Source organism: Pinus tabuliformis, chromosome 5_2, assembly GCF_031772625.1.
Source record: "Pinus tabuliformis cultivar Carrire ecotype Pingquan chromosome 5_2, CPIR1, whole genome shotgun sequence".
Lineage (NCBI taxonomy): Eukaryota > Viridiplantae > Streptophyta > Pinopsida > Pinales > Pinaceae > Pinus > Pinus tabuliformis.
Window position 1 is genome coordinate 996,590,830 of NC_142306.1, and position 22,441 is coordinate 996,613,270.

Here is a 22,441-nt window from a genome sequence, read left to right on the forward strand (position 1 = left end):
CTCTTTGCACTAGTTGCTCAGAACGGTTGGAAAGTCCATCAAATGGATGTAAAAACTGCATTCTTGAATGGAGATCTAAAAGAGAATGTTTTTATGTCCCAGCCTGAAGGATTTGCTGTGAAAGGAAATGAACATAAAGTATGAAAACTTGTGAAGTCCTTGTATGGCCTCAAACAAGCACCACGAGCCTGGTATGAAAAACTAACTGAGCATCTTCTGAAACTCAACTTCAAACATTTTGATCTTGATGATGCAACTTTATTTGTCAAGAAAGTTGGCAAAATAGTTGTATATCTTGTGGTATATGTAGATGATCTTTTAATGACAGGGAACAATGAAAGCTATATTGCATCCATAAAGAAAGAATTAGGAAAAAGTTTTGAAATGACTGATTTGGGCTATGTTCATTACTATCTTGGCATTGAAGTAACCCAACATTCAAAATCAATATTTCTTTCTCAAAAGAAATACATTGGAGATTTGTTAAACAGATTTGGCATGATAGAGTGCAATCTTCTTTCTACTCCAATGGAACAAAACTTGAAGCTCACATCTATTGAAGGAAAGGAATTTGAGGATGCAACAAAGTATAGACAGCTTGTAGGAAGTCTCATCTACCTCACTACTACCAGACCAGACATTTCATTTGCTGTTGGAATCCTCTCCAGGGTTATGCAAAAGCCTTGTGAGGGACATTGGTCTACTGCAAAAAGAGTTCTAAGGTACTTGAAGGGAACTCAAGACCTTGGAATCAAGTATACACAGGTGGATGACTTCAGCTTGATTGGATACTCTGATTCAGACTTCGATGGAGACAAAGAAACTGGGGTATCTACTTCAGGATATGCTATGAGTCTTGGATCAGGAGCTGTCTCCTGGAGATCACGCAAACAATCAGTTCCAACAGATTCCATAACAGAAGCAGAATACGTGGCAGCAGCTGAAGCAACGAAAGAAACTGTGTGGCTCAGGAAAATTCTTGAAGATTTGCAGGTAAAACAAGTACAATCAACTCCACTCATGATTGATAACACCTCTGCAATAAAGTTGGCCAAGAACCCAAAGTTCCATGATCATACTAAGCACATCAATACTAAATATCATCTGATCCGACATCTTGTTGAGGCCAAAACAATCCATCTCCATCATTGTTCCACAAATGAGCAAATTGTAGACATCTTCACCAAAGCGCTTGGAAGAGAAAAGCTTGAAAGATTCAGAACGATGCTTGGACTCACCAACATCCCTTCAGATTAAGGGGGGGAATGTTCACACCTAATCTTCAACGGTTGGGTAAACAGGAACGTGAACAGTCATCAAGAAGATGAACTGATCCGTCCATTTTATGTATATAAACAATAGTTATCTAATGAAATAATCAGTCAGTTTTCTTCTGCCCATTTTGGAGTTACCCTGGCCTGACAGGTTCTAAGGTGAATGGTGGAAGCCATTTCACATTCACATGAATGGTGTGTGACCATTATGAATTCATGCAGCTAATATTGAAGAGAGATGCATGAGGATAGACATGATAGAGAAGGAAAATCATATGGAAGAGAAGTACATTATATGAGAGAAAGAATAGAGGAAGAGGTAAATTCATTCTCTCTTGGTTGATGCTAACATCCATGAAAGTAGTTTTAGAGGCATTGATTCAGAGTAGGAGGCTAATCAAGGAATGATAGAGAACATTTTGAATTCATGTGATGAGAACTACAGAAATATGTATAGATTATGAAAATAGATAAGGAAGATAATCAAATGGTTAGAAGCTAATTCCTTGGAAAATAAGTGAATTCTAGAGAGGGAGAACATAGAGAGACTCAAAAATTGGGTTGGAAAGGGATCCAAGAAAGATATCAAGCTATGTGATGGAGAAGCCATGGATAGAATCTAAGGAGGAAATCATAGTGTGGGTTGAATGACCAAGAAAGGAAGCCTTTAAAACTTGAAAAAGGTCAAGAACTAAGTAAATTTTGTTGGAGTTAATGGATAGTATCTAGATCCTCTATGCACCCATAGAGGGAGAGCTCAGAGACTTTTGAGGGAATATTGAGTAGATAAGGAAGGTATTCTCCTTTTTCTATGTAAGGAAAGCAATGTGCCACCAAAATAGTTGTGTTGTTCCAAGAAAAAAATTAGTGGTGAGACAATGGGATAGGTAATTTTTTGTCCTAATATAGAATGTTTTCCATAAGAATGTTCTAATTTTCTGTAGTGGTATCATAGCCTCAATTGGTGTGGCCTAGTATAAAAAGAATAAGCGCAATAGAGTGTATGGTTGGGTGAAACATTTATCTACCTAAGTTAATTTTGGCCTTCAACTTTCAAATAGATAAGTTTTTCCTTTAGTTCATTTATTCAATTGATTAATATAATGCACTTTGCTGGAATATTTAGTATTTGAATGTTGAATGTTGAATGTTGAATATTGCTATAGGTTTACTATTTATTTATAATGGGAAATCAATATTATATGTGCCAATGTAATTCTTGTAAATGGAATTTTATATGATGGTACAACATTTTTAAGAAGTATCATTATCTCTATTTATTTTTGGATGTGAGTGTGTCAGTAAACATCCATAATGTTATAACTTGTGATGAACATGTTATGTGAATCGATATTATGGTTATAGGATACCATTAGGGAATAACGAACTGTAGATGGAAAATATGCTTTCTTTGCTAATGTTATGCATGAAAATAGAGGTATATATTCTGCCTAGTCTACTTAATCATACTCATTTACCTTGTAATCCTTTTTTATTAAAATAAAAACTCACTTGTTATGCACCAAACTAGAGGTGAAAAAAAATATAGACCATTTTCAATAATTTTTTTGATTAAAATTAATGTAACAAAAATTTAGATATAAAATATAATTGTGTAATGGAAAATAACAAAAGACAGTTCCTTTATACCCTAGTGTTTTGAAAATTAGGCTATCCACGAAGATGTTTCTTTCTCTAAGTGCTTCTTGAGCATTTTTGATAAAAATACGTATATATAATGCCTAAAATTCTTATTGAGAGCCATGACAGTGATTTTTTTGTTTGCATGTATGTTTTCATCCGTGGGATATGAGGATCAACTATTTAATTAGAAAATTAACTGTAGTACTTGGTACAAATAACAAATTTGTGCACACATGATCAAATCAATGTACACGTACATGTTTTTGTTGGTTTAGATTGGATTTCACTTGGAGAGAGAGTATATAGGATTTTTTCGGGGGAGCAAGACAATCTTGTAGCTCCAAAGAAAACCTCTTTTACAGTGAAAATTTTGACTAAAATATTTACACAACAACACTCTAGAAACCTAATAGATTTGTAATATATATATATATATATATATATATATATATATATATATATATATATATATATATATATATATATATATATATATATATACTGACACTGTAATTTTTTATTGTTTAAATTATATTTTTAATGTAAAAAATGAGTCAATGTCTTCAAAAATTACTTGAGAACTTGGATTGTGTAAATTACATAGCTTAAACTTGCAATTCTAACACATCTTTGCTTGATTTCAAACAAAATTGACCAAAAAATATTCTTAAAAAAGGGCCACAATGCGACTACTTAAAATGTTTTAGCTATAAAAAAATATTTATTTCAATTGCTTTATATAATGAATATATAGGTTTTTTTAAATCATATCTAATATATACACATTTAAATATTTTTCTTGAAATATTTTATCTATGGAATATATTTTCCACATTAAAATTAATTTACTGTTATTAATATATTTTTTAATAAATTTCAATATTAATTAACCCTCCATATTAAAATATTTTATTGATTAGTTACATTGAATATTTTATTATTAATTATATATTTTTAAATGTTGTAATTTAATGTTATATTAATAATTAAATAAAATACATATCTCCTAGAACATTTTTACTTTTAATTACTCATCTTACATCATTGAAATATTTGATTAGGATCAACACTGAAATAATTAGTCATTTACGCTCTCTCCATTTACATATGCATGAAGTTGAGATTAAAAGAAATTATTGGACATGCATATTTAAAAACATTATTTGAGTCATGTACTAAAATATTTTTAATTTTGTTTTTTAAGTGCACTGAAATATTTTTAGAAAGTATAAGAATTATACAATTTGTTGTACTCAAAAGTGTAACATTTATTTTTTATTTTTGTTTAGTTACTATATTTCTCTTCATATGGACATTGAAATATTTTGTTTATGGTTGAGGATAAGATTATAACAAGTATATTCATTTTTTTTATAGCCCACATTTTTTATTTACAATGAAAAAATGGCTAAAACTTTTGCATAGAACATATTTAATCCCTCTAGAAACCTAATAGATTTGTAACTAATATATATATATATATATATATATATATATATATATATATATATATATATATATATATCTGTATGTATGTATGTATGTATGTATGTAAACACACACACACACACCACATGTAATTTTTTTTAATGTCTTCAAAATGTTAAATCTCTCTCCTTTTCATGGCTACCATATATATGAATAGGATGTCAATGATTGTTGATGTCTATGGGCACCCAATAAATAAAAATTGCACTACATCTATGCATATAAAATCACTCAAAATATCTCCTCCATCTTCATCTTGCTAATGGAATTTATTTGAAGTAAACAGTTTCAAATTTATTATTCATTTTCTTAAATTCTCATTTTAATATAACCTTTTTCATTTCAATCTTGAAATTTTGGATGTCAATCGTTGTTTTGATAATACTTATATTTTAAATATATCTAGTTATTTTTTTTAATAAGATGTCTTTAGACATCCATTCAATTGTGTTACAGCTGATTTTTTCAAACGTTCAACACCTTACTATTCCAAGAATAACAACAACTACTTTATCAATTCCTAGGAGAAAAGTAATTGATAAAATTTAAACAATTTTAGCGAAATTGTATTTTTAATATGGTTTCTTCCAGCAAACCGGCTTCTGGTAGTTTTTCAAACTACCAACACCTTGGTATTCAAATAGTAAAAAAATACTTTATCATTTCTTCGTAGAAACGTAATTTACATAGAGTGTACATTGAAGATAAAGGGTAAGTAACAAAATAAATGATGGAATTTGGGTTGTATTGATTTTGGAATGGAAGGAATTACTTTTTTGGAATAGAGATTTTAAAAATTTTCACAGATGAGACTTAACGATGGGTGGAAACTGAAAAGAAAGAATCAAACATCAATTATTTTAACGAGATTGAAAATTCAAAAAATCTACTATCTAATTAATATTTGAAAATGACAAGTATATATCATAAAATTAATAATTATATATACCAAAAAGTCATTAAAACACAGGCTTACTTGTACCACTATACAATTCAAATTTCACTACTTCGCAATCAACCACGTACCACTATTCTCAATCTCGACTTCTTAATTTAAATTCTAAAACTTTGCGAACAACCCTCGTGTAAGATTATGACTAAAAATATGAAAACTTGGAAGATGGAAAGAGAACTATTCAATATTTAAATAGACATGACAATAAGAGACTTGAATTTTAAAATAAAAATGAATTATTCTTTTATTACAATTTGTTCCAAAAAATAAGGGTGATTTTCTTGAAATTAATCCCAATACCATGAAATACCAACAAATAAAACAAAAATCCTTTTTTGCACATAATGTGGAGGGCTAGATAACTATCATAAATAACTATTCTTGAAAATTAGGGTGAATGGAAGGTTGTAACTCCTAATTTCAAGGGCTAAATTTTCCTTTTTTACCCTATCACTTAAAATAAGGTGGGCCAACCTCCATACCTAATTTTTTTGTAAAATAAATTTGAGGCGATTTGTAAAAATGTACTATGATACAAAATATTCGCCTACTAAAAATTTAAAACCCCTTAATTTTGCCCAAGAGCGAAAATTCACCCCTAAAATTTTCCATGGGTTCATCTACCCATTCGTCTGTCTCGTAACTTAACATGCAAGAGACTAGAGAGATAATGTGTTTAGATCTTTCTGGGAACATTGAGGCTAGATATGGAAGGTTCTTTTTGGGAAGCTCGACATCTTCTAAAAGAAAGATCTAAAAAATTTGAGCTCTTTGGGGGAATGTAAGCTTATGGTATATATCCATGAGGACAACAGCAGAAAAATGGCTAAGGGAATCATTCTTAGGAATGAAAAGCATTTTTTTTTATGGTTTCAAGTGTGATAGATATCAGAATGTCTCCATTTGGAGCTACTATAGTTCTATGCACAGGATTACACCTATCTCGACACCACATAACTAAGTCAGGAAAAGGATGAGCTTGAGGAAACATGAAGATGAGAAATAGTGATTTCCATACTTTAATTTCATCCTCTGAGTCCTGATAGGACTTTTTTAACCAATGGTGCAATTTGAAAATATCAAATTCACACTCTATGTCCATGATTTTAAACAATTCATCAGCTAAGGGGATGTGGTCAAGGTCTAGGGTATCAGTGGCTTTTGGATTTTCCTGAGTAGGGGTCTTGCTACCAAAGGGCTACTCCTTTCTTTTGGGTGCCATATGCTAATAGATAAGGAATAAAAGTAATAGGATGCTGATGAAATGGGTACTTGAACAGAGATTAGTGCCTATAAAAAAAAGAAAAAACTGGTGAGGGCACTATCAGTTTGAAATATAAGCACAATACGTAGCATATTTTAACCAAAGACAATCTTTAAAACCTACAATTGAAATAGTAGCAATGAAAACAAGGGAGTCACGCGAAAAGGGATGGAAGTTTTATTTATAACAGTGTAGCGATTACCGTTAAAATCGCACTGTTATCCTGTAGAATTGGTGTGCATTAATGGACAACGGAAGGTACATAACGGGTAAGTGGAACATGTATGAGGAGAAGGGATGAGTAAAAAATATGAATGTAATAGATAGGGATATGTGGAGTAAAATTATTAGCAGGAGGAAGGCATGCGAAATGGCGATAGTCGTTGGTGGAGTGATGTATAGATGGGATGGGATGAGTAGATTTTGGGGGTGGGTTAGTGTTAAATCGTATTGCACATGGGGGGCTGTGAAGTGATGAGGAGGTGACACGTTGCAATGGGCTTGCCGAAAAGGAAACCACTTTTCTGTCGCCCCCCCTGCCCCCTTCCCTTGTCATTAACATGAAACAGTAGAACGGGGTGTGAAATCGCTTCTCAGCTATTGATCTGGTTGGGGAAGAGGATCACCGTCGAAAGGTATCCACTTGTTAGCGCTCCATGACAAAATATTTTTTTTTGTTTTATGACATTAATCTAAACTTTATAAAACTTAGTTTATACAATATTAATCACCTATAAAAGGTAATTAACCCTATTTAAAGAAAAATTTATCTATGAATGGCACATTTGATCTAGAAACCATTTATTTTCCCTAATCCTATTCTAACCCTATTCTAATACATCATTTGACCATGTTTTGAGCATATCAGGCCAAATTTTATTCTATTATATCCTATCTAATCATGTTATACCAAGATTAAACAATTTGGTGAACTTATTCACTAATCTAGAGACAAATTTAAATGATGTGATCATGGTAAAACTATATGATTCAAATCAAAACATGAGGTTGTGGCATTTTAAATAGGCTGCACACAAAAACCTAGTTTATTTGCAATTTAATTTTACTCTTTTAAAGTGGCATTGAAATTTTCTCACTAATATAGTTTTTTTCTTTTGATTGGGTTTCATTTCATCATTTTTATTTTATTTTATTTTAATTTTTTATTCTATTTTTTTTAATAGCCTCTTTTATAAACAAAAACTAACTTATCAAAACCAAATATGTCACAACACACAGTATGGACACAATCATCTAAATGGAAAATATAATGTATAAGGCCCACGGTATGGTTGGAACCATCAGTATAATCATGTGTACAATCATTAATAACTCATAAATCCATGCAACCTGGATTTTATCAGATGGAACCTAGGGTCTTGAGCTATATCTTGATACAATCATTGTACAAATTCTAGCATGCGAATAGATGTGTCAAAGTCAAACATGATAGAAAACCACATGATTACTAGTCAATGATGTAAACCGTTAATAGGCATAAGATAAAACACCAATAATGACAATGGCTCTCAATGCACAATCATCACAAACCACGAGTGTGAATAATGAAGCTAAAATTTTAACACCTGTAGAATCACTCAATCGAATGCCAGTAATGTAAACCTATCTTCGAATGCAAATAACTTCCCATTAAGGCATGCAAGATCCAAGGTACTGGAAGGGAGTTTCTAGATCATCTTCTTAGATAATGAGCTGAAGTCAACAGGAAGCAATCCATTGAAGGAGGTCCATAATGTGTCCCACATCATCAACACAAAACAAAGGATATAGTAGAGTAGATTAGTTCTATTCAAGAATGTGGTAGAAAGGTCAGATAGTGTGTAAGTGGTAAAAACTGCAGATGAGACTTCTCTTGAACATATCGGTGACACGACTCTGGAGATTGGAAACATTTGACTCAACATAGGATTAGAGGTCATGATGACGAAGCAGCATAATCATATCAAAGAAAAAATGGATTTCCCAAACCCAAGAAGGAAATTGACTAAGTGAGGATATCCCAAACTCGACACAAGCAACAAATGAGTGTCATGTTCAAGAGCGACATGCTACCTTTACATAAAATACAAGAGATGTGCGCTTTCATTTTTCCCCTAATATTTCTAGTCAGTGCCCCATTGGGTTTTATCACAAGATTGAAGGAAATAACATATGCTTGCCATATAAGGTCATTCTTCAGATGAATCCATCCTAGTAAGTTTAATGAATCCTAGGAAGGATAAACTTGGTCTCGTTGTGATGCCAAGTCTTGTGTTGTTTAATTTTTATGAGTTTGATGGAGGTGAAACTCAACATATTTTCCATGTATAGAGAGTTTGAAAAATAGGGGAAAAAAGAAAACTCCAAAGGTCCCTTTTCATAAATCGTCTCTTGAATCCAAAAAGGTAGAAACCGATATCCAAGAGAACCTCTAAGCCATGTTCGACAAAGGTATTCCTTTTTCACACAATAGTCTATCTCAGTATGGAAAAGGGTCAAACTTATCCTCAATAGAGGTCATTTCATTTACTTTAACGAGTTCGAAACAAGAAGTACTTGGCCATCTTTTCATGTTTCGAGACTTAGAAAAGAGCTTAAAGATGACTCTAGGGGGTCAATTTTTCGTTTATTCTTTACAAGTTTGAGAAAGTGATAAAATAAAACTCGTTGAATCAGTCATAATTGATCATTGTCACCATGTTTCATGACCTGTCGGTGCACAAGTGAAATTCACATGACCCAGTTGGAGGAAAAATATTAAAATATAAGTGAAATATGCCATAATTTGCTGAAAATGTCATTTAAAATGTTATAAAACCTCAAAAAAGTAAATCATTTCTACCATTTTACCATTTTGAAAATCAGAGAGCATTTTTACCCTATTTTACCTTGATCTTCAGGTGAAGAGTACTATCAATACTAGACACCATTCTTTGAGTCATTCACTGCAGGTAATGCATTTGTCCCATCCCTTCAATTTAGTTGTATCTTCATGCATTTTCATCCATATATTAGTCTATAAGGAGGGCTTAGCCAAAATTTATGTCAAGGGTGATCCTCGTGGCTTGTACCCATCTGACCAATGCTACTCACCCTGCGACAAACTGTGCAGCATGTTGGAAGCATGGAAAAATACACACATAGATGCACTAGCGTAGAGTTGTGAAATTTTTGGAAAATCTTCAATGTTTAATGATTTTTTTCCATATTTGTTTCCATAGAAACTCATGAAATGTTGTTTTATGGATGTTCCATAGGTTAATCAACCAAAAATGGTGATCAAATTGAAAGAAAGAGGACATGAAGATGAAGACCATCAAGCAGCCCTAGACTCAAATTGCATTATTGCCCTTCGAGACTATGGGTTGCTAAAATTCTTCTAGATTCCTGGTATTAGGAGCCAAGTTGAGTTGCTACAACATTTGATTGGTTAGTGGGATGTGGATCGTAAATTGTTCATGATTGGGAAAAAGAATAGATGTTGCAAACATATATTTCATTACTAGCTTGTCCAGAAAGGGACAACAATTTCAGATGTCTGGTTCTCGTACTGGAGGGAAGAGCACAGACATGTTGATTGCAAGACATTTTCTAGGCACACGAAAAAATTAGAGTGGGAAGATAGATATAAATACCACCACTAATCTCCTATTATGAACAATCCTTCATACTATGGCCCAAATAGTTGGGGCTTAGGCTTTGGATGAAACAACAAAGCCTCATTTCTAGTATGTCATTGATTGTCTAAGTCCCATGGTTTTCAACTGGTGTGAGGGATTATTAGTTAATATGAAGAGCCAACTTACAAAGTGCAAGTTAGGAAAGTTGAAATAGCTTGCCTATGGATCCATCTTGGTGACGTACTTCATGGAATGTAGGCCATTGTTTCAATATCACTGGATAGAAGTGGATGGACCAATGCCCAAAGATCCACGGTTGATGAGGTGGGGTGAGCTGATGCCTCGACATGGAGGTGGTCAATGGATTTCATTTCCCCCATCATTTTTTGGATGGATGTGACAACATCTAATTGTGGTAGATGATTGGGCATACACTCAAAAATATTTCGGAGGAGATCTTGACCTTCCACTTTGACTAGGCTCACAGTAGACTGATGCTGGTAAAAACCAATGTTTTAAGTTTTTGAATATTTTTTTTTTATATATGTGTATTGAGATTTGACACTTGTGATTTTTTCAGATGTTGGATGAAAGAGACCTGCAATGGTTTCGTCGATAGCTAGGTGAAAGGCATGCCCAATAGAGGATGCTCCTTATGAGGAGCGATCAAACTCGATCATTGAGGTGGAATACAATCTAGAAGTCCCAACAAGGGGCATTCCAGAATATGGATCAATTGATGAGGTGCCACTGCGATATTAGAGGCATAATATAGGGGTACCCACCAGATTATGTCGGTTGTTGAACCGAGTTATTAGAGTCATGGCGTGCTACCATGAGAACCATGTGGGAAGATAGCCATCTCTAATCTTTATTTTCCACACTTATGTAGGCTTGAGAAGCCATGTGTCTCATAACATACTTTTTGACACTTTAATGTTATAAAATTTTGGAAAATCTCTCTCTCTCTCTCTCTCTCTCTCTCTCTCTCTCTCTCTCTCTCTATATATATATATATATATATATATATATATATATATATATATATAGATGTTTTCATGTTTACTATTTACAATGTGTGAAGGTTTCTTTTTACATATGTCGCAAATGTCTATCTAATACATAATTAGCCAAGGTATTTGTAAGTGTGTTCAAACATCTTGGAATATGTTGATAAGTGATATAATCAAAGTCTTGTTCCAAAAGACGAACTCACAAATACATTCTCAAAATCTGAGGGTTTCTAACTGAATTTTGTCTTTTAAGTTGTAGCACAATGAGTTGTGAATCAAGATTAATGACTAAATCTTGAATTTCAAGAGCAATGGCTTCCGAAAAAGCTCAATAACTGCACTATATTCAACAATGTTATTAGTAGTATGACCTATAAATATGCCTCGTAAATTCACTAACTCGCCATTAGGGTCATAGATTACCTGTGCAACGAAAGATAAAATATGTGTACTACAACAAGCTCCATCAACAAAACCAACATAAAGGTTAGATGGCATCTGCAAACCAAGTAGACCACATGGTAAGAAAAGGAAAACACGTTTTCAAAAGTAAACAAACACACCAAAACAAAACTACACACTAATGAATCACACCAATGTACAAAGTATTCACATGAAATCACGCATAATACTTTCAGATGGAGCCCATTTCAGGGCTTGGGTAATTGATAAAGAGAGAGTAAAATCGTAGTTTCACTGTTGGCATGACATGTAAGCATTGACTCAACCGATTAGTGGAATGATACATGTAAATAAAATGCCCCCATACCCCATGGACGAGTGAGGGTTATGAGTCAAACGATCAATGTCCCATTGCGATAATGGGTGAATGGTAAAATCTCAGTGAGAAAGTATCATGATAGGGGATGCAAAAATATTAAGCCCATCGTGAGAAAACGATTCCCCCAAGTAAAATATTTTGACAAGCTCATGTTGGGCTGAGATGTCACTGGGCAAGGTAGCCAAAATATTTCCAATGTTTCCTTTGGACAACACTTCGTGAGCAAAAATAGGTGCCTAAAGCGGGTGAGTGAGTACATTAAAAGTGATGTTTTCTAGACGAGATGAAATCTCAGCAAGGCTAGGGAGAAACGACGAATGCAGATGGTTATCATTCCATGGATTTTCCTCGAGAGACATAACTGTTGCAATACTCTCATGAGCTAGAAATGTCTCATTCAAAGGACCTGGAGAATCCCAAGAACGAGCCAGGGAGATCAAAAATATGTGTCTAGACTCATACTAAAAGGATAATGAATTTCAGAAGTTGTCACAGAAGCCGAAACGACAACCTGATATGCTTTCTTTATAAGGCTAAGTAGCATAAAATCACCAAAACTATCAATATAATCACGATAAGGAATGACCCAAGGATCATGACAAGTAGAGATCATGTTTGTTACCACTCTATATTTCTTAATACTATGAAAGAAATGCAAAGGTAACCAAAAAATCACTTTCAAGTCTAGAAGCTAGCCATCCTAAAATTAGAGAGGGATCTCTATGTTAGATTTAGCTTTGTTTTCTTTAGATGGATCCTTTCAGCAGTGACAGATGAGTTTAATAGGGCAAGGTAGATAGATTCATTGGATCTTATATTCTTGATGATATGAGAAAGAAGAAATGGCTAAGTATCCATTAAACATAGAGAAATTAAGAATTCTATTGCTTAACTTCGGTTGAAAACATCAAGAATGTTCAACAGATAAAATTGACTATATTTAAATAAATTCATACTTTTTATTTTCTTTCAACCAAATAGGTCGTAAACACATGTGAAATTACAGAGAAATGAAAACACAATAACAAGAGAGAATATCACTTCACAGCAAAATATGACACAAGATTCCTAAAAGGCTTCTGTATTACTGAAAATTTGTCCACTAGAACTTGTGGAGCAGCTTTACATCAAGTCCCTTTTTTCCATACAAAAATCAACCCTTACTACTTTGAAATATGAAGTATTTATAGAAAAATTACAAAAATATCTTGATTTCAGAATATCAAGGTAAAATCCTAAATTACATGAAAGTGTTTACATAAATAGTAGAAAAAATTAGGAAACTGAATTTCTGCATCTGACTGGCACTATTTTCATGGCTTGTTGTTGGTGACTAGACCTAAAGAATAGCAACTGGCTATTGATGTCCTTTTGGAGATTCGATGATTGTTTACTCTAGTAACTCACACAATTTTTCCCACCTCTATTCATATGGTAATTTAAACCTGATTAACTTTCAGTAAACCTCATCTACCTCTATGAATTTCTCGAAGGTAGGCTTATTGAGAAACAAATAACTGATTTCATGCTTGATCAATAAATGGTATCCTAGGCATTCCATGAATGCCTTTCCTATGAGTGTGCCTTGATTTTAGAAATTTTTGACTTGTATCTAGAAATGATGTACAATTTATGTTGGTAATCTTCATCCTTGACAAATTTATCTCCTATCCCTTGTAATCTAGGGACACATTTTTGGTGTAGTATGTTGAATTTCCTATGAAATCTCTGAGTGATGCTTTCGAGACTGCTACATTTAGTCACCAATTGCGGCATCAAATTCTTCTTAGTGAGAACTTTTCTCACTTCCAAAATAGTATTTGTTTTGTCTTCTATGTCTAGTTTGCCCAACTCTTCTCTAGATTTTGGATTTAACACTCTTATTAGAGCTATAGCATTACTTGGTTTGGTGCCAAGGTATTTCTTCACATATTCTATAATTTATTTTGATTTCTTGACCAACTCATCTTCCTCAAAGATGATTTCAATAGATGGACATATCCTTGTGATAGTTTCATTGATCTCCATCTAGATGTTTTATTTGGCTTCTACAATGATATCATCTATGGCAGATTGATTCTCCAGATATTCTATAATTTGTGTGAGCTTGTGTGTTTTCTGTAATTCTGCTAGATATACATTGTCTATTTTGAGCTTTTGTTCCCGCAAATTATTTAATTTCTCAGTTAATTTCTCAATTTCTTGGTCTTTAATAGACATATTTTCCATGGCCTTAACCAAATATGTTGGTTTACTGTTAGACTATCCTTTTGTTGTGACAAATGTTGTTGAAGTTGTGGCTGTCAATGGGATGGATTGTATCTATCTCAAAAGAGAAGATAGATTTCTTGTAGTCTTCTACTCATCTCGGCTGAGAAAATTTAGTCTCTAAGAAGGAAACCTACATTTTCCTCTTCTCTGCATCAGAAGTTGGCAGAAACTTGTGCTGGGTGGTGGCTTCTTGTTTCCAAAACTGTGAAGAAGTGGTGGCCTTAAGTGCGTAGTTATTTTCTTTGATTTATCTGTAAATGTAAAAATGTTTTGATCCTTATTACTCTAGTCTTCGTCTCTTAATGTTGATCAAATTGGTGTATTTGTGGTCATTGGGGTCATTGGAGATGTAGGAATAATATCCCCTCTCCTTGAGATTGAAGGGATACAGAGACTTGTTAGAATGATGGGTTGTTGTTGTTTTGTATTCTGTTGCTGAGTTTCCCATGTATCTATAGTCTTTTGTTTCTTTGTTGTATACTATAAAATATCTAGCTGTGAGCTTTGTTACTGAAGGGGAGATACTCTCCCTTGGTATTTTCTCTATCTTTTCTCGAGGTAAAGGAGTATCTGAAGTAGATAGTGCATGCTCTTCGGCCTCTTGTGGAGTATTCTCCTGTCACTCCTCCTAGTTCATAAATTGTTCTATTTCTAGTCTAGGAGTATGGGTGTAGGTAGCATACTTCTGTTCAATTCTTAATTTAGAGATTATTCCAAAAGGATCATAAGACCAAGTAAATCTATGTTTTAAATTCATCTGCTTCATGATAGCCTCTGCCTCTTGTCCTGTTGACCTTGTATTTCATAGAAATGGCCCAACGCGTGTTTTTATTTTGAATTGTGCTTTCTTCTTGGCTATCAAGAAGTGCATATGATCCATGTTGATCATTTGCCTGATAAACTCCAAGGAAAATATTCAAATAGGTACAAATTTATGCAATTTATAGGGAGGAGGTTCACATCCATATATTTTGATTTTTCTATAATATTGGTATAAATACGAATCCCCTCTCTTGTTATCATCACTCAAATGAAAAATTCTCTTTATCTCTGGATGCATTCTGATGTCTACATTGTTGTTTAACAAACTGGCTGCCATGTGTACAAATTGATCTACAAAATCACTGAATGTAAATTTAGTGTTGTTCTTCTTGACCAAGGAGGTCAAGTGAATGAGTGACTTAGGGTTCCCTTGGCTCTCTGTCTTCTATAGATGAAAAGGGAACTTGCTTCACTGAGAATAAATAAATAAATAAATAAATACACCAAAATGGATGCATATCTAAAAACTCCTTCGGTTGAGAATTTCATGAATTTCTCATGAATCATCTTTTCCAAAAATTCATTATAAAAAAAATAGATGGTGTCTTTTCACCACTGGAAAATATAGAGAGAACTGTAAAATGTTTTAATCTACCCATTGGTTAGAGTAGTATCCTAAGATGCAAGAAATTATGGATATTATCTGTTTTTCCTTCTTAGGAAAAATAAAAGTACGGTAGGGAGGGTTTGTTTTGTGAAATTGAGAATTTTTAGGGACTAAAGTTTCAAACACTTTGTCTCTCTGAGGGAAATCCAATTTGTTATATATTTCTATAAGGAAATATGGGTGAAAAGGTTGCCCTGGTTCAGTGTTTATTATCTAGAGAATCTCTGAAATTGACTGGCCAGTAATTGCAAAGAGAACTTCACCATTTTGGGCCACTACTATTCTTTGGCTAGGTATATAGTGGAATCGGCACCATGTTACAAATTCAGGGAAATAATAGGTCTGTGGGAAAATGTATTAGGGTAGGTAGGAATCCCACAATCCCAATTCATCACTGAGGTCAAGATGGTTTTGCTTGAGCCAATTGTGAAGTTTGTACAATTTGAATTCAAAATTGGTCTCTATAGCCTAATAGAGTTGATAAACTAAAGGCTGGTGGTCTAAATCTATGCCTTGAGGTAACCTGGGATTCTCCAGGGGAACATATTTCTTCTTGGAAGACATAATTGAACAGGTTTAGTTGATGGTTAGCCTGGAAATACATGGTTAACTAGCTCAATGGTCGAGCGAGGAAATGGAGAGGCCTATGAATGTGTTGAAATGCAGGGAATGGTGGGGCTCTAAGAGAAATCAATGTGATAATTGAGACTAATTTTTGACAGTAAAAGAGGAAAGAAGGGTTCATCGTCTAGGAAATCAAACTATTATAACAAAACAGATATAGTTTAATAGACGTTTATTTTTGTGTGGGTAATGGAGTTAAAAAATAATGATCTTCTATAATGGATAAGGCATATGGTGTTTGAGTATTGGGGGACATATGGTGATGTGTGAGTGTAGGAGGAAGTCGTGGGGATGGAGCTCTAAGAAGGAGCGTCGTGGAGAGGGAGGAGGTACGTGGCAGTAGGGGAATGTATGTGATGGGAATGTGGCATGATGAAACAACATGAATAAGACCAACGGGTGGTAAATGAAGGTAGAAAGCAGGTTTGTGGGGAACTCGGAGGGGGTAGTGGTGAGAAGTGGCTTCAGAGGGGGAGCGAAGTGCATAAAAGGGTGCCACGTAGCACCAAGTGGGTTTGTGAAGAACCCTGCCCCGGACCCCCCCTATCAGATAATATTTGGAAGCGCTAGGCAGGTGGGTGGGGGCAAATGATCCGGAAGGGGTAGATCATGACTGTTGGAAATTGTTCACTTTTTATTACATCCTAAAAAATTAACTTTGTCACCTTGTGAATTTAGAATAAAATTAACATCAAACTGCTTTATGCACTAAACACTTTATTACAATTGGTAAATATGCTTAAATAACATTATTATGTATTCTAAACTCAATTAATCTATCTTAAATTTGATTAATTAACTTTAAACAAGATTAATTTACCCCAAAGGGACATTTTGATCTGCCTTCCTTTTATTATGTTTTCTAATGTTTTTCAAATTATTTTTATGTCTTTTGCCAATTAACGAAGGTTAAATAATTTGGTTAATCATTTTTATTGTGCCTAATCAATTTCAACCAATATTATACTAAATGGTTGATTTATTCACTAATCTAGACTAACTTTATTTAACTTAGTTTAATCATGTTTAAACTATATGATTAAACTAGCTAATCTATTTCTAACTTTGAGGTGGCATTTGAACAAGCTGCACACTTCCTTGAAAATTGCAGAAGTATTATTGATGTATTTTGTTTTGTGTGGCCTTTAGACTTGCTCACTTTTAGATATATATATGTGTGTGTGTGTGTGTGTCTTTATATATATATATATATATATATATATATATATATATATATATATATATATATATATATATATATATATATATATATATATGTATATATATATATATATAGATATATATAGATATAGATATATGTTAATAGGGTATTTTCATCATGATTTTTTATTTTTATTCTATTTTTCATTATTTGTTTTATATTATATATATATATATATATATATATATATATATATAGATATATATATATATATATATATATATATATATATATATATATATATATATAGATAGATATAATTTTTTCTTCTATTTTTGTAAATCATTTGCAAAATACAATATTATTTACAATTTCATCAACTAAAAGATAATAGCAAATCATCCTTAGATCCTATAAATCATAGGGCCCTAACAGTGGCTCCAATTGGGGATGACGTCCTCCCTATGAGCTGTCAAGAATATTGTAGATTAGTAGCCTTGGTCCATTGTCTCCAGTGTTCATTTTGGATCTAAATTGATTAGTTATTATTGTAGATATGGAAGCAACTCATCAGGAGCTTATGGTCTTCTCCTCGGGATTTAACTTCTAATGTAAGAAACCCATAATGACAGTAGAAAAATAGAATGGTATTTACAATGATTTAGTGAAAAGTGATTTATCCTTGAGGAAAGCAATGTTTGCGCATTATTCCATTTACAGGTCCACGAGGCAGTCCTACTCCAGACAGGTTTTTCAAAAAAAATGCATTGTTCCCTCTATAAGCATTAATTTTATATGGTCCCTTCCAAAAATTATCAAACTTAACATGCTTATCTTTATACTCGTTCCTTGAATCCAACTTTAGTAGAATGTATTCTAATTAAAAATACTCAGCTTTAGTTCTTTTGTCATAAATGTTTTTGATGTTCTCTTGGATGACTTGGGTTCTACTGTAAACTTCCTCTCTTGATTGCTATAGTTGTATGGTTTGGTTTATCCTCCTTTGTAGATCATTAAGCTCAACTTGTGACTCCTGCACTAATTTGAGAATAGGGATTCCTAGGGATGTGGAGAAAACAACATCTACCCCATAAAGTAGTTGGAATGGAGACATACAAATAGACATTTTGGTAATAATTTTGTCAGCCCACAAAGCATTGATTAATTTATTATGCGAAGACTTCTTGTTACCCTGCAACAACTTCTTGATGATATTGACCAAACTTTTGTTTGAACACTCTGATAACACATTTCCCCATGAGTGATAGGAAGTAGAGTGACCCAATCTTATGTTCTATTTGTTGCAAAATTCCACCATATTTTTTTATTCAAATGCGGTTGCATCACCAGTAATAATCTTATTTGGGCATCCAAATCTAGAAACAATGTTACCTTCCAGGAATTTAATGATCACTCCATTTGTGGCTTGTCTTGTAGGTATAGCTTCAATCCATTTTATAAAATAATTAGTGGTTGTAATAATCTGCTTATGTCAGGCTGAGGAACTGGGATGAATTTATCCAATGAAATCCAAACCCCATTGCTCGAAAGGAGTTTCAATTGATATGGGGTTCAAGGGTAGGGGTAATAATTTTCTTTTTCCATCAAATATTTGGCACTAATGACATGTGGTGACTTTCGTATGGACATCTGCAAATACGATGGGCTAGTAAAAACCATCCCTTAAGATATTGTTTGTTGTAGTCTTCCAGTACAAGTGCCCTCCACAATCTCCTTCATGGAATTCCTGCATAAATTTATCTACTTCATCCTTTAGTAAATAATTAAGTAAGATTCCTTCCACATCTTTCAAATACACATTATTATCTGAAATACAAGATCTCATAGCTTTGAATTTAACCAACCTAGCTTTAGTCTTAGTCAAACCTGGAGGAGCTTGTAAATTTTCAGTACAAAGTCAATGTCTTCATACCATGGAGAGATAACAAAGGCTTCTAATACCTGTGGAGTCGCCTGCTCTTCCTATTCATCCAGTTCAGCTATGAAATTTATATCAAGTGCATCAAAATTAGAGTATTCCATTAGTTTTACCATTCCATAACCTTTCATAAGCTTAGTGGGTTTGATTTCAAGATCATATTCTAAAATAACAACAATCCATTTGCCCTTCTTTCCAATAGGATCAGTTTGTATCAAAATATATCTTACAAAAGCATTAGGGACAAATGAAATTATATGGGAGTGTAAGATCTAAACTCTAAAGTCCTTTAGTTCTTTTACCAATGAAAAAGCTTATTTCTCCATTATATTGTATTTCAGTGAAGCATCCCTTAAAGCTCTACTAAAGAAAGCTGTTGGCTGCTCCTGTCCTTTATTATTCTTATGGAAAAAAAAAAGCTACAATAGTTTGACCATATGCAAAAAAAATATCATAAAATCCTTAGTGAAGTCAGGACTAATCAATATAGGAGCAGTTGTTAAGCTTAGTTTTACTTCGTTGAAAGATTTTTTTGGCTTCAAATTTATAAGGGTGAAACTTAATTTTCTGCACAGTTAGTATTATATAAGATGAATGAGTCCATGTATGAATGTACTCAATAAAGGGGATAATTTTTAGGCTTATCTTGACTACTAACCATATACTTCATGAGTGCTTCCTTATAAATTCTTCTAGGCTAACCAAACATAGGAATGGTGGCATAGGTCATATCCATTTGCAAAGTTCCTTGCAAATTCACCCCCCCATGATCTAGACAACAACATTCCATACTTTGGAGGTATGTCTGCTACTATGATGTCCATGACTAGACTCTTAGCAGGTATCTGAACTAGAGTGATACATAAATATTTTATCAGACCAAGACACCTAACTTTACTTGAATCAAAAGAGTACAAATCTTTGTATGGTCTGGTGATGTCTAGCCCTAATTTCTCCATGATAGGTTTGGGCATAAAATTGTGAGAGGCTCTAGAGTCAAGCATTTCATTGTGTAGGATGTTATCATGAATATTTAGGCTTATGTAGAAAGGTGGAATAGTCCCATCTGAATATTTACCCTCAACTTCAGGTCCAAACAACAATTTAGGATGGTCATAAGTCAAATTGACTGTGTTTGTCCCTTCTCCTATTTTTAAGGCTTTCATGACTTGAGTCTTGTATACAATTTTGGTCACCAATTCTGTTAAAATAATAGGTATCTTTACCTTAGCTAATTCAATTTACATATTAAAAGATTCTTGATATTTATCAACTTCCTTGACATTTACATCATATTGTTTGGAAATTTCATTTTAAGAATCAGGTTTTGGTTGACTAGAGAAAGGGGCATCATTTTGAGTTTTACTGGAAGGAGTTCCAATGGCTTTTTTCTCTCCTTAAGTTATATTGTTTATGCACCTCCATAATGGAATTTGATATCCTGGTTGATAGTATTCTAATTCTAAAGGGATCTCTTCTGGTTATGAGAGAAAAAATTGATCTTGTTATTCTTTGGTCAATAATCTGTGATCTATCTCACTTTCTTAAAATAGATTTATTTGAATTTCTTCTAGTTCTTCAAAAAATTCAAGTTATTCATTAGCATAATTTTCCTGAAATGGAGGCCTAATTGGTTGCTAATCACGAGGGCCTATTTGTTCCCTTTGTTTAATCTATGGTGGATTTATCTTAAAGTTGGGGTTTTAAATTTGAGGTCCTCCTTGAGGTTCTCTAGGGGGTGTTCTATCTGCTACTGTCATCCTCTCCATCATTTTTTCCATAGTTTTAACTAGATTATCTAGTTTTGAGTCTAATGAAGAGGAGGAAGGTTCCTCCTTAAAGGTGACCCTTCTTTCTGTTCTTAGTTTAGCTCTTTTGGCTAATAAATTAGCCTCTACTTTAAGAACAGTTATTTGCATCTCTTCAAGATTGGTTGGGACTCTTTTTCACAACTAAAAATCCATGTATACACCAAATCCTTCTGGAAAATGAATAAGGGCTAATCCTGGTGGGGATATTATAGTTGTTGCAATGGAATTGTAGACACGGTTAAACCTGGCACAATAATCTTCAGCAATCTCAATTGGAGCCCTTCAAATTTTCGTATTCATTTACAATTTGGAGGGAGTCCTTTTAATTTCCCATCTATTAAGAAAGATTTGGTGAAATTGAGGTAAATCGGCTATGCTCCCAGCTCGTAATTCCCTATACCATTTCTTAAGTTCTATTGTTAAACTCTGAGCAAACAACATAATTTTAACATCATCATCATCGACTTCTTCTAAGTCAAAGAAGTCATTTATCATATCAATATGTTGTTTTGTTCTCATAGGACCCATATCATCAAATTGTCGTAATATATGAGGATAGTTCTGTGGCATAGCATTTAAAGGTGCTTGTAATGCCAAAGGATCATATCTACCTGCCATGACTTGTATGTGAGGTACAGATGAAACTACAATAGGTGTGGGTATGGAAGGTATGAAAGGAGGTGTAATAACAGTTTGTTGTGTAGATGCAGAGATGGTAGTGGTTGAAGATGAAATGGGTGTAGTGAAAATGGGGGTAATTACTAGAGAAGAAATGGAAGTAGAAGGTAATCCTAGGGGAACATAGACAACAGGAGTATGGAAAAGATTAGTATGAACAATGGGTCCTTCCGATGAAAAAAGAAAAATTGGGTGGAAATATTAGTGAGGTGGGAGAGCAAGGAACAAATGAAGGAGAGATTCATGCACAACCTGATCTAATATACTTACCAAAACTTCAATCTTATCAAATTGTTTAAGTGGATCATCTCCAGATTTTGATTTAATAGTTTCGAATTCGGAAAAGTAAGGCTTTAGTAGGCTTTCATCAATCAATGTTTTGGGTAAAACACTATCAGATTTACTTCTAAATAAACTATGTTGAAAAGCTAAGTCAAATTCTATATCTTCTAAAGTAACAAATCTCTCAGGAACGGAATTAACCCTAG